Source organism: Aphelocoma coerulescens, chromosome 15 (genome assembly GCF_041296385.1).
Source record: "Aphelocoma coerulescens isolate FSJ_1873_10779 chromosome 15, UR_Acoe_1.0, whole genome shotgun sequence".
NCBI classification, from domain to species: Eukaryota; Metazoa; Chordata; class Aves; order Passeriformes; family Corvidae; genus Aphelocoma; species Aphelocoma coerulescens.
In genome coordinates, this window is record NC_091029.1 from 14670836 (window position 1) to 14683283 (window position 12448).

At 54.5% G+C, this 12448-nt stretch overlaps 1 protein-coding gene and 1 long non-coding RNA gene across 2 annotated transcripts in view; both read left to right on the plus strand.

Annotated features, from left to right (window-relative positions):
- Window positions 1–705: 705 nt before the first annotated feature.
- On the plus strand, window positions 706–1619 carry LOC138119195 (uncharacterized). Its single transcript, XR_011155422.1, has 2 exons — window positions 706–787; window positions 1063–1619. It is a non-coding gene; the product is annotated as an uncharacterized lncRNA (long non-coding RNA).
- Window positions 1620–5099: 3480 nt separating this feature from the next.
- TBX5 (T-box transcription factor 5) overlaps window positions 5100–12448 on the plus strand; it is a 126525-nt gene continuing 119176 nt past the window's right edge. Inside the window, exon 1 of the mRNA XM_069030577.1 lies at window positions 5100–5189. The gene's annotated coding sequence lies outside the window, so the exon portion shown is untranslated. The remainder of the gene's footprint in view (window positions 5190–12448) is intronic.

Sequence of the window (12448 nt, forward strand, 5' to 3'; positions counted from 1 at the left end):
AACCAAGGCAGCACCGAACGGGCTTGGCTGTGCGGAGCGGACCCGACCTCACGGACACCCCGACCCCCTCCCCTCCCGGGGCAGCCCTCCTTTGCCTCCGGCTTCTCTCCTTTCCGAGGTCCCTTCAAGCTTTATTTCCTTTCAAGCCGCCCAAGCGCCCCTGACAAAATAAAGTTATCAAGGAAATAAGCTCGGGAGAAAAAGCCAGTGGTGCTTTCCCCCCCCCCCCCCCGGAGCTGCTCCTTCCAGGGAAGGTACGAGCGGAGCGGCTCCGGGCTGGGGGAGCCGGCCGAGGATGGGGACGCGGGGTCCGGCTTGGGGCATCCCATCGGCTGGACAGACGGCTCAGTGGAACAAGGAGGTTTTCTTGGGGCAGGAGGAGGCGGCAGGGGGGGAGCTGGAGGGATTTCTCCAAGCTTTCGCGCAGTCCCGTTCCAGGTCCCTCTGCAGGAAAGGGGTCCCCGCCGCCGCAGCCCCCCCGCCACCGCGCTGCCCGACCGCGCTCCCTTGGGAATGTGTCACCGCGATCTTCCGGCAGGATCCTGTCCCTTCTGCCGTGAAACTGCTCCCAGGAGCTCTCGCGTTTATTTTTCACAGGTTTCTTGAAAATGCATTTTCCCCGCTTTCCCTCGCTGTCCGTGGCCTTCCCCGTGGATTTTCGAGGGACGCTTGTTAACTCCTCCGTTCTTCCGAGTCCCTTTTCAGCCGGTTTTCATTTCTCCCGCCTCCGATCTCAAAAGCAAGCAGGAAAAAAACCCCTCGAACCTTAAATACAAATATAAACCAGGTCAGGAGGCTCCCCCGCTTTACTTGCTGGAGCGGGAGGGGGTAGGGGCTACCCCTAAGAAAAGTGAAAAGCTCGATTTAATGGGCGGTCATTGCTAAATCTCACCTTAGGGCCAAAACGACTCGCGACCCATTGCCCTCCTTACGATGTATTTATTTGTCTCAGTGGCACCAGCCGTCAGTCATTAGTGGGGGGGTTAACCCGAGAGCCGCCCTACGGTGGTGGCGGTGGTCTTGTGGCTTTTTTGGTTTGTTTTAAATATGGTTTCTCAACAGGAGCCTTTCCAGAAGAGGAGGAAGAACCTGTCCCGGGAGGGCTCCTTAGCGAAACACGGGGAGAACACGCGCGGGAGCGGAGAGAGCCACGACCTCTCCAAAAAACTGCTTTGGTCTGAGCAAGCGAGGTTTGGTTCGCACTCCGAAGGGTTCGCTCCCAGGAAAAGCGGCGCTTGGGCCAGCAGGGACATTACTCCATGGATAACAACGTTTTCCAGTACTAACAATAATGGAGGGGCAAACCAGCCCGGGAGCCCGAGCTCAGCAGCAGCCGCCCGAGCCCTGGGGCAGCCAGGCGGGCGTCGCCGACCCCGGGACCGGGAGTGCAGGCGGGCAGCAGCTCCGGACACCCGCCCGGCTGTGCTCACTGCGCGCAGGTCTGTGCTTACGGCCGCGCCAGGAGCTCCAGAGCCGCTCGGTAGCTGGATGTCACTTTATGTACAGCTGTCTCCGCACATGATACGTCGAAAGCGCTACGACGTTTTCGATGCATTTCAAATATTTATATAGTTCAAGTACGTGTGTACGTGTCGTTATGTAAAGTTGATGCAAAGAAATGTGACTGTGAGCGCATTTTTTTCACTCCACACAAGACGTGTGCGGTGTGCGACCTGTCCCCGCACACATCCCCTCCCGCCCCGGCTTTCCCAGGTTTAGTCCCCCCTGGCCGAGCACAGCCCGGCTGGGACCCGGAGGCTCTAACCGATGGATTTGGGATCTATGGCTCGATTAGCTCAGCGATACTTTCTCTGTCGTGTTCTGGGTAAATTCATCTCCGCCAACGGCAGCTCGCTGAGCGGTCCCAGGCTCCCCCGTCCCCCCGGGACAGCTTTGGGGTCCGTGACCATCGCCCTTCAAAGGGAGGGAAACGTGGGAGTCTCCCCGGTGCTCCCCCGTTCGCACCGGTTTCGCAGCCGGCTCTGGTTTGCTGCCTCTGCCGAGTATTTAACCAGGGTAGGGACGAGAGAGAAACCATACATTTCATCCTCCCTTTCCCCCCAAATTGCCATCCCGCGGCTCCAAACTTCTGCTGTCAGGAGGGTGGACCGACGGGGCCGGAGTGCTTGGCCTGGCCGGCTCCGGGCAGGGAGGGAGGAAGAGAGGGATGGATGGATGGATGGATGGATGGGTGGGTGACGGGGTTGGGGTGGGGCGGGGGGAGCTCCATCCTCGTGCCACAGCTCATTTCGTCCTGAAATCGGGAAATAACGAAATTCGGGAAGCATGAAACCACGGCAGCAGGCAGGACCTGGGTGCCCGGTGCCAGCAGCCCTCAGGAGCAGGACAGGGGGGCTCCTCGCTGCTCGGGGTGTCCCCCGCGGCCGGGAGCGCTGAAGCCGCGGCCGCTCTCGGGGCCGTTCCCGCGGCCGGGGCCGCTCCCGGGACCGGGACTGCTCCCTCCCGGGGCCCGGTGCCTCCGTCAGCCGCTCCTGGAGTGCCACCTGGTGGGAGCACCCCGGCAGCACGGGCAGGGCTCGGCGCCAGGGGTCCCGCAGCCCCCCGGGAAGCGTTTCCCCAAGGCTGGCAGGGGCAGCGGGGCAGCAGCGGGGTGAGGGGTGTCCTGGGGATCCCCAAGAGCCTGGGCACGAGGAGTGAAGAGGATGCAAGCAGCAGGACCCAAAAGGAAAAATCCAAATTGAAAGTGTTTCTTCTTCAGAGGCAGAGAAAGAAGAGGCTCTCATGGAATCCTGTGAGCCCCCTCCCTCTGTTCACCTGTAAGCGGGGAGGGGGCAGAGAGCAGGAGGGCAAGGCTGCCTCCAGCACTGACAGGATGGCTCCTGGGGCTTTCCACGCGCTCCAAGTGAGAGCCTCGTGCTGGGCACTCAGAGGGAAGCAGCTTTGGGCCTGGCATTTTTGCAGGAAACCTCCCAGAGCTCTCCAGGTGTGTGTGTAGCTGCACTCCGAGGGCAGGCGGGGCTTTATAAACAGAGCTGAGCTGTCGCCCTCCTGGCCATGCCATGGGCTCGTCTGGGGGGGCAGGGGTCTCCTTGCTTTGTCTCCTGGGGTTTCTGCTGCCCTCCCTCACATACCCACGTCCCGAACTATTTTGCTGCTGTGGTTTTGTCTTTGCTCACTGCCTGCTCACTCACAGACAGATCCAAGTGCGAGCAAGCACAAAGCCAGTGTGTTTATGTTTTGCTTCATAGCTTTATTCATACTTCTCTGACTTGCCTTACCCTTTTTACTCTCTCTAACGCACAAATTCTCCTTCATAAGCACTTTGTCTTATTATATCCTTATTATAGCTCTGATTTCTGTCTCCTGCCTCGTTACAAACCCATTCTGCACCAGAAACAGCCATTTCACATGAAACGCTTCGCCCTGGGCCAGAGATTAACTGGCTTTGGTGAAACTGGGGGGCACAAAAATGTGAGAACAAGGATGTAAAAGCAGGAAGACATGCATCAAACTTCAGGGTAAACAATGGGAATGATATTGATTGCCTTTTAATGTGCAGTGGGCACACAATGGGGAAGAAAACCTTCCCAGAGAAAAAAAAATAAGACACTCGCCCCGCTTTAGAAGCTTGGAGCAGACAGTGCAACTTTGGGATTAACTCAGAGGGGACCTTATCCCAGGGCTTCTGTAGGCAAGTGGCTTTCCAGGTCTAGCACAGCTTCCAAATAAAGTGCTGTCCTACTTTCTGGCCGTGTCTAAAGAGTGATGAGAAATGCCCATTGTCTCTGCCCAGGCTGGTGCGTGCTCTCATTAAGGCTCTGAATTGTGTGTGTGCATGTCAGTGTCAGAGCTGTTTGGAAGGCAGGGACGGGCAGGGTTTTTGTGGGAGGTAATTCCTGGGTTCCAGTGAGAAGTTTCTGAAGGAGTTTTGAACTCTTGGAGGCTCAGTGCTTCCAGGAGTGGTGGGAAGGGTGGGATGGTGGCCCTGCATTGCAAATGTTTAAGGAAGCTGCGTGAGCAGAGCTCGGGGGGAACCCACCAGGGCAGGGGCAGAGCCTTGGCCGGGAGCAGCAGGATTCATGCGAGGTGTAGCCAAGTAACCCCACTTTGCCCCTTGGGTGTCGGGTTCTGATCCGAACTGACAGGGGTTAGGAGACCCGGAAAATGGCCCTCCCTGCCTCCCCTTAATGAGCTACCTCAAGTCCAAATCGCTTCATATTCAGCGAGGGTGGTGTAACAAGAAAAAGTGTCAGGAAACATGAAGGCACAGCTGTTCTTTCCACTTGGGTAGCTGCGATGGGTTTGAATAATGGATATTCTGTTCAGCTCCTTCAAGGGGAACTTGGAGTCTCTAGCTCCTCACTAAGAGGAGACACGCTGATTTATCATTTATTTATTGGATTATAACCCTGTTTTACGGGTAATCAATCGCTGCTTTTTCGGCTTCCTCTTAAATCACATCACCCCGGTGCAATCAGGGGGTGAGGCCACTCCAAGTGCATCGAGTTTTCCCCTGGAAAATGTATTTCCATCGGATTTGGAGGTGTTAATGTGGGCAGCCAATGGGGGAAATAACAGGCAGGGGCTGATTTGGCCACGTCCTCTGGGGCTGGGGAGCACTCTGGTGGCCCTGAGGACACACTGGTGGAGGGTGATGTTTTCTAAACTGCTTTGCAATTTGGGGACCCTGGTGTTCGCACTGAAATGAGCTGTGACAGAAACAACACCCATTTTGGGGCTAAATCCTATTCCTCACAGAAAAATAGAGGGGGGGGCACAGTCTGTTAGACAAGAGTTTGAAGGTTGCCAGATGTTCTTTGCACATCGCTTGTACATGCCCCCAGATGCCTCCCCACCCTTGAGCGGGACCCAACACATCTCTGGTGATGGGTTCACACAAATTTTAGCACCAGGACCCTGCACAGCAGCGTGGGCACCTCTGTGAGGGGACTCACTGCCTGCCTGGAGCGGGGCTTCCCCTCCCCCTGTGCCCAGGTGCAAGCAATCCCCATCAGGAGCAACGAGAGCCAGCTGTGCCCAATAAGAGATAATTAAGGTGTGAATTTGCTGCACGGAGGAAGAGGACCTTGAGTCTTTATAGGCTTGATTCAGGCAAAAAAAAAAAAAAAAAAAAAAAAGGTTATTTTTAGGAGGTTGTTGTGTTGAAGGAGCTGTGAGAGACTGTTGGGAGAGCACCTGTGATGGGGAGCTCTGGAATCCTTCTGGAGGTAGGAAACTGTGAGGAGCGAGGGGGACGTGGTGTAGGCACAGGAGGGAAATGGTTGCTGTGTGAATTCCTGGCACCCCTCAAGAGCTGTGAGGGGGATGTTTCCCTGGAGGAAGTTGTGCTGTGTTAGATGTGCCTTCCCTGCGACTTAAAAGGGCTCCAGGGTCTTGGAACTTCTGGTTTGTTCTTCCTTAGGGACTGGTGGGATGAGCAGAGACAGAAGCAATGTGATTTACATGGAGCTGACGGGTGGGGGAGAAGGCAGCTGCTGTGTGCAAATCTGAAACCCGAGTGTGTGAAAAGGGCTCGCAGAGGTTCCCCGTGGTGCTGCTTCTCCTCCCTGGTCCTTCAGCTGATGCTGGGCCTGCTGCCCTCCAGCCACGGCTGCAACTTCCAGTCAGGCAGAGCATTAAATCTCTGGGGTTTTCCACGGAGCCTGTGCAGATATTGAGCTGGTTTTAATCTTTGCTGAGGCTCTTCCAGACTCACCCTTGCTTATCTGTGGGATTTAAGCTGGGCCTAAGCAAGCCCAACCTGGTTTTGGGTTCCTAGGTGCCAATGTGTCCCCACAGAGAGCCTGTAGCCAACCTGCACCTGAAAGCAGCTGGGAAATGGTTTGGGTTATGCGTGGGGTCCTGTCCCATCAGTGTCTGTGCTCTTTGATTTTTGGAGTTCCTTGGCTGGAGAACAAAGGCGGTGCCCTGGGTTGGGGAGGATGTTGAAATGCGGGGACGAGCGTGGCAAAGATTCTGCTCTGGAATCAGGAGTGTAGCTGGAAGGGAAGGAACTCGACAAACGAGTGAAATGCTGCCTCTGGCTGGCCTGGCAGCCTTTTATTATCCTGCATTCACCTGCCAGCCTGGCTGGGCCGTTCAACACCTGCTTTCCTATGTGAGAAGTCCCCAAACTCCCCACAGTGGTTTTTCTTTTTAAGGACCTCAGTCAGCTGCAGCATCAATGTGTAATTTTCCATTCTTGGCAAGGCACACCCCAGTGAACCTGGGAGAGCCATCTGCTGATAACAGCTGTCCTTTGGGGCTCTGGGTGCTCCAGCGGAGGCACCAGCAGGAACCAGCACCCAGGAATGGGGTGGGAGCTTCTGGGTGAGCTCATGGTCCTGTTCGGTCTGAAATGGAGTAGAAATAAATGCTGGTTTTAGAAACTATCCCCAAGAAATGTGATCTTTTGTCTTTAAAACAACCTGTTACCTGCTCTGAAAGTTTAATGCAGGAGAAGAAAAATGTTGGAAGGGTGGGATGCCTCTGCAACCTTCAAAGCTGCAGATCCTTCTTGTGCCTCTTGTCACAAGAATGTGCTCTTCTTTGCCACAAGGCAATACCAGAGATTTGATCACTGAGGAAATACTGATTTTCCAGGAAAATTACAGCGCAGGATCAATTTTTCATTTGCTAGCAAGTGAGATGTTGGATGTAGGCGTGAACACCACAACCTTTTAGGCTGGGTTATGTTCCCAACACTGCAGCTTTGTAAATGTCATGAAGTCTAGAAGCATAACAATATTTATTTATAGATATATACTATCTAGGAGCCTCTTCTCCTTGCAGAAGGTCATGAGAAAGGAGCTGCACAGCTGTTGACAATTCACTGTATATGTGCTGCCCTCCCTATTTACTGGTGACCCATCAGGCCTACGTGGTGAGGAGGGTGCTCATCATGGTCATGTCTTACAGCTGGGGGCTGAAGAACCCATTGAAGGTTTGTAATGGGCAAATAGACACAAAAAAAGACTCCAAAAGTGCCTCTGTCTTGGCACTGGGGTAGCAGAGCAGGGGTGGGGCAGTCAGGACACAGCCCTGGCTGGTTTTGGGCTCTCAGTCCCCTCTGCTCTGGTTGTACCCAGAAAAATGGTGTTGTTTCCCTGGTGAGCTCTGTAAATAACTCTTCTCCAATCCCTGCTGCCATCTCTTCCTGCTGAGGATGGGCAGGCCTGGCTGGAGTCCCTTGTGGCGTCCTTGTGTCCAGGAGCAGGGCTGCCCTCATCCTCCTGATCCCTGTGCCACGCTGGTGTCACATCTGAGGGCTCTGCTCCTGTGTGGAGGGAAATCATCTGAATTTCATTGATCTGATACTGGTGCAGCCTTGTCTAGACCAGGGAATGCTTTTCCTAGGCTCAGGTGGGATTTGCAGGACTTGCTCATTTCATTTAAAACAGTTTAGGCAAAAAGTTTTGCTTTGGTTTTTTTTGACACTGAGCTTAGTGTGTGGCAACAGCTACGTGCACATTATGTGAAACACAGTTTGGAAAAATTCTGGGTGCAGAGGCACAGGTGTTCAGGTCCTTAACTTTAATGGAGATAGAAACCTCAATCCTTGTAGTTAATTCTGATTATTCTGACTTGGCTGTGAGATGCTAGGCTTTGAGGCATGGATGGTGTCCTCATGGTTAACCAGCCTCAGTAAAAGCATCTTTTTGGATTAAAAAAAAATTCAGCGATCATAAAGATTTTAAATAGAGGGGGAAAGGGAGCGTGTGCTGCTCCTGGTCTGTGAGAGGAAGGGCTGGGGAGGTGGCTGTGCTGGAGACGCTGCTTTGTGCTTGATGCAGAAGGGCTCAGATCAGGCTCTCAGGGCCCGGTTTGCATAAACTCCAGGTGCTGGTGTTGCAGGGAACTGTATGGAAATGTGCCGCTAGATGGCCCCAGGAAGAAGGCGGAGCGGGCCCGGGGCGGCGAGGGAGGGCAGCAGCCGCCTCCAGCAGGCACCAGGGCCCCGGGGCAGGGCTGGGGTGGCACCGTCCGGCCGCCGAGACACCGCTGCTGGCAAAGAACAAGGGCAGCGCTCGGGCTCCCACACTGCCTCGTCTTTGACAGCACCTTCTGCTGGGTCCTGTGCCACGGCAGCGGGCTCCGGGGTGCGCGCAGCTGCGCTGCCGCCTTGGAGGAGCGCTGGGGGCTGCCCTGCGCCCCGGGCCCTGTCTTGGCACCCGTCAGTGGAACGGGTGACAGCCCAGCAAACCTGGCTCACCCGGGTGACTCTGACCTGCGGAGCTTGTGTATCCTTATCAGGATGTGTCCTTATCAGGTTGGAGAATTAACCAGAGTTCTGGGAGCCTTGGTAGCTCTCGAGCATCCCCTTCCATCTACAACCAACCCGGTAGCCGCACCTGAAGTCGCATGTTGGGATAAATGACAAGATCAACGCTGTGCTGAGCAAACCCCTGGGTTCTGCTGGCCTGGATGGTGGGATCTGGGCTCAGGGCTGCTCTTCAGGGGACTGTTTTGTGTTTGGGATCAAGGTGCCTTTCCTTTCCCCCACTGTGCAAAGGAGCCTTAGCTTTAGAAGGGGACACAAAGCGTCCAAGGCCAGGTTGGATGGGGCCTGGAGCAGCCTGGTGTCCCTGCCCATGGCAAGGGGGTTGGAACAAAGTGGTGTTTAAGGTCTGTTCCAACCCAAACCATCCTGCGGTTCCAGGTGTCTTGTTCTGGTTACTGTTGCTACTTCAGCTGGATATAGGATCACAGATCTTGAGGTCTGGATACACAGAACTGTAGGTCCTCTGGAAGGAAAGGCGGTACCTCTGCTCAGTTCCAGGGGGCACATGGGGTAGGAGGGAGCTGCAGTGTGCCGTGGGTTGTACTCCAAACCTGAGCCTGTGGGAAGCAGCAGGGATGAGAGGCTGTGGATGGTTCCAGCGCTTCTCTCTGGTGTGCTGATGAGCTCCTGTGGAGGATTTAATGAATGGAGCTTCTCTGATGGAGGAGATAGGAAAAATTGCTAACCTGGGGAGCTGAAAAAAAGTGCTGGGCCATGCCACAGCCTGAGCCTGGCCTGGTGGCCCTTTAGGAGGCTGCTGTGTGAGCCAGCCTAGGAGGGAAGCACAGCCAGGGAAGGGGCCGGCTGGAGCTGCCACCAAGCCACAGCTTCCTGGGCTGTGCTGGCACAAATCTGCTCTGGAATGAGCTCTGGGAGGCTTTGCAGCACCGCAGGCAGGGGTGAGCACTGCCAGGGAGAGCTGCAGGGCAGGCTCCCCCGGGGCTGCCCCGGCTGCTGCCCTGCCTCGCACCTCGCCGCCAGCCGGGGAAGTACCTGCTCTCCTGCAGACGGGGAAGCTGTGTCCCTCTTCCCTCTGATATGGAATTCTTGTGGGGCCCCAGGCGAGCGGCACTGCTCTTCCAAGACAAGCTTTGCTCCTGGGGCAAACTGGGATGAGTCCAAGGGCTTGTCTGGTTTCCTTTCTAGGTTTCCTCCCCTGTTTAGTGGGATTAATAACACCTAAGGGTGTCGGAGTTAATTACTTACCGGGCTTCAAGCGCTCTGAGAAAACCCTGTGCCATCCATTGTTTGAATTTACAAGGCGCTGCTGCCTCCTGGCTTTCAAAGGAATGACTGAGGCCCCTTCTGTGACTTTGCTTTTTGAAGGACACACAAAAGCCCCTCTGTCGTGACTGCTGATGCCAGCAGGGATTGGTGGGGTGCAGGAGGGAATCACAGTGTTCTTAGGAGCTGGTCAAAGAGCGAGGACGTGGCTCTTCCACAAGATCCCTGGATTTAAGGAGCAAACCAACCTTCAGCTAAAAACCCTGGGACAAGCTGGAGTTTTGTGGCCATCGGTTGTCAGGACAGAGCTCAGGTCTTTCAAGTGTGAAGTGCAGATTTCTATCCCTGTGTTTGAACTGACACAAGATAATTTACTCAGTTTGGGGCATTTTATGCAGATTTGAGCCACAAATATCCCTTTTTTTTGGTCTTGATATAACCAGTGTGAGCTGAAATAACCCCTGCTAAGAAGTGTCCTTGAGTATCCATGGATAAATCCAGTTAAGTGTGGCTCAGAAAGGGATGGACAAGGCTGAGACACCTGATCTCTGTAGTCAGAAGCTTTTCCCCTGAAAATCTTCATCTTACCTCTCCTCATCCCTAGATATCAACTCAGCCTTTTTTCCCTTCTCAGCCCTGTTTCTAGAAAGCATCCTGTAAAGATACCTGTTTACTGAATAAATTCCTTCTGACAGGTAAACTGAAACCTGCTATTGAGCCCTTTTGGGCTGGGGATTGAGCAGGGCTGGGACGTGCTGGATTTTGCTGCTTTTCTGTCAGGGAGGTTTAGTTCCAGCTGAAGCATGGCAAGGACCTGCTGAGTCAATCTGTCTCTGCTGCTGTGTGTGATGGGAAGGGCAGTGCCCTGCCTGACACCTGCTGATGAGCTCAGCCAGGATTGTTTTACCTGTGGGAGGAGGAATTTCTGGAAGGGGAAATGCAGAAGGGAGCAGGAATGACTCCTGAGCACTTGGAGTCAAGCTGAACCTGTTCTGTGGGGTGCAGGCCCTGCTGAGGCACTTGGACTGGTGCTCGGATCGCTGGTTTTGTGGGAGCAGGGAACTGAACCTACCAACACATCCCTGAGGATTTTATTCCCAGACTTGCTGAGCTGATTAAGTGGCAGCAGTGGTAGGCTTGGATCCCTTGTGATCTAGGAACTGTGGAGGATGTGTGCTAGGAATTCATCCAGCTGACTGCAGGTGCATCTTGAGGCTTTTGGTGTCTTGAGTTTCAGGCCTTTTGGCAATGTGGGGGGATTGGGAGCGCTCTGTGGTGTGTGATGGATGCAGGAGGGGGAAGTGGGGATTCAGTGGGCCCTTCGGGATGGAGAATAGTGTTGGATGGAGGAACTTGGGGTTGTTGGAGCCTCAAATGGCTCCTTTTAGCCTGTGTCACTCCCAGCCTACAGGGCCAGCATGATAGCAACTGTGTCCAGTGTCCGAATCTGTGCTGCCATCTTCCCAGAGCCATGGAATGGCCTGGGTTGGAAGGTCCATCCCCTGCCATGGGCAGGGACACCTTCCACTGTCCCAGGCTGCTCCCAGCCCCATCCAGCCTGGCCTTGGGCACTGCCAGGGATCCAGGGGCAGCCACAGCTGCTCTGGGCACCCTGTGCCAGGGCCTCCCACCCTCCCAGGGAAAAATCCCTTCCCAATATCCCATCCAGCCCTGCCCTCTGGCAGTGGGAAGCCATTCCCCCTTGTCCTGGCATTCCAGGCCCTTGTGAAAAGCTGTGGAAGCCCCTTGGAAATTCCACAGCAGATGGAGAGGAAACTCTTGGGATGATGGAAATGAGAAGACCTTTAAATGCTGCCAGGGCTCTGCTCCAGGGCTGTTTGTACCTCATGCTGGGCTTTGGCTCACGGGGGTGGGGAGGTCTGGGGCAGGACAGGAACAGGCTGTGCTGGCCCCGTGCCGTGTCTGGGCTGGAGGAAGGAATGCTGATCCCTGCCAGCAGTGCTGCCAGTGCCATGCTTCCCTCAGCAGAGCTGTTCCCGTTCCCATTGCTCCTGGAGCAGCTGTGGAGGAAAGCTGGTGCCTCCCAGCCCCTGCTTCACCTGGGGGATCCCAACTGCAGGTCCCACCCATCTCCTTGCAGATTGCTCAGGGTGGGATGAACCCAGGCTCCATGTACTGCATCCCTGTGCCCCCAAACTGCAGCCTGGGGTCGGGGCAGGGGGAAAATGGGCCCGGCCTGCCCCTTCTCCCCTGCAGTGGGTGCAGAAGGCTGGTCCACGAGCTGGCTGTAAATCAGAATGCATGAGGAAGGCAATTTTCTGCAAGCAAAACCTGCCCTCACCAAGCCCTGGGGGAGGGAGGAGAGCTCTGAGTGTCAAGGTGAGACGGAAGAGCACCAGAACGAGATTTAATTTCCTTCCCAATAATTTTCTCAAGCTGTATAAACTTTCCTTATTTAAAACAAATACTCCCTGAAAACACATTCTATGTCAGTGGCCCTGTGAAAACACCCCCAGTCACAACCTGTGCCTGTCCCTTGCTTGCAGCCTCAGCCAAAAGCCAGCAGTTTTACATTTTGCTCTATTAACTCGAGCTGTAAATTTCCTTGTGCAAAGTCTCCCAGGCTGGGCAATGAATTTAAGTAAACAGGGTGTACAATAATAGACTTGTGTTGGGGCAGGTTTTTCAAGTGGCCTGTAGCTTTTGGAGTAAGTTGGTCTAAATCTTGCCCTGTTATGGCAGGGAGTGTGTGAGCTTGTCCAGAAGGTGGAGGAAGTCAGAGAAAAGGCCTGGCTGGTAACAATCTCTGGATCCAGAGAAGAGCAAAGAATTCAGGTGAATTTCTTACCTGGCCCATGGCAGAAGGGTTGGAACTGAGGGATCTTTAAGGCCCCTTCCAACCCCAACCATTCTATGATCCCACTATTCTATTATAGTTTTTGACTCAAGCCTTACATGATTATTTTTTTTCTCTCAGTGGTGGCATCTGTGAGATGCTTATAAGGAGACTGAGGGTTTTTT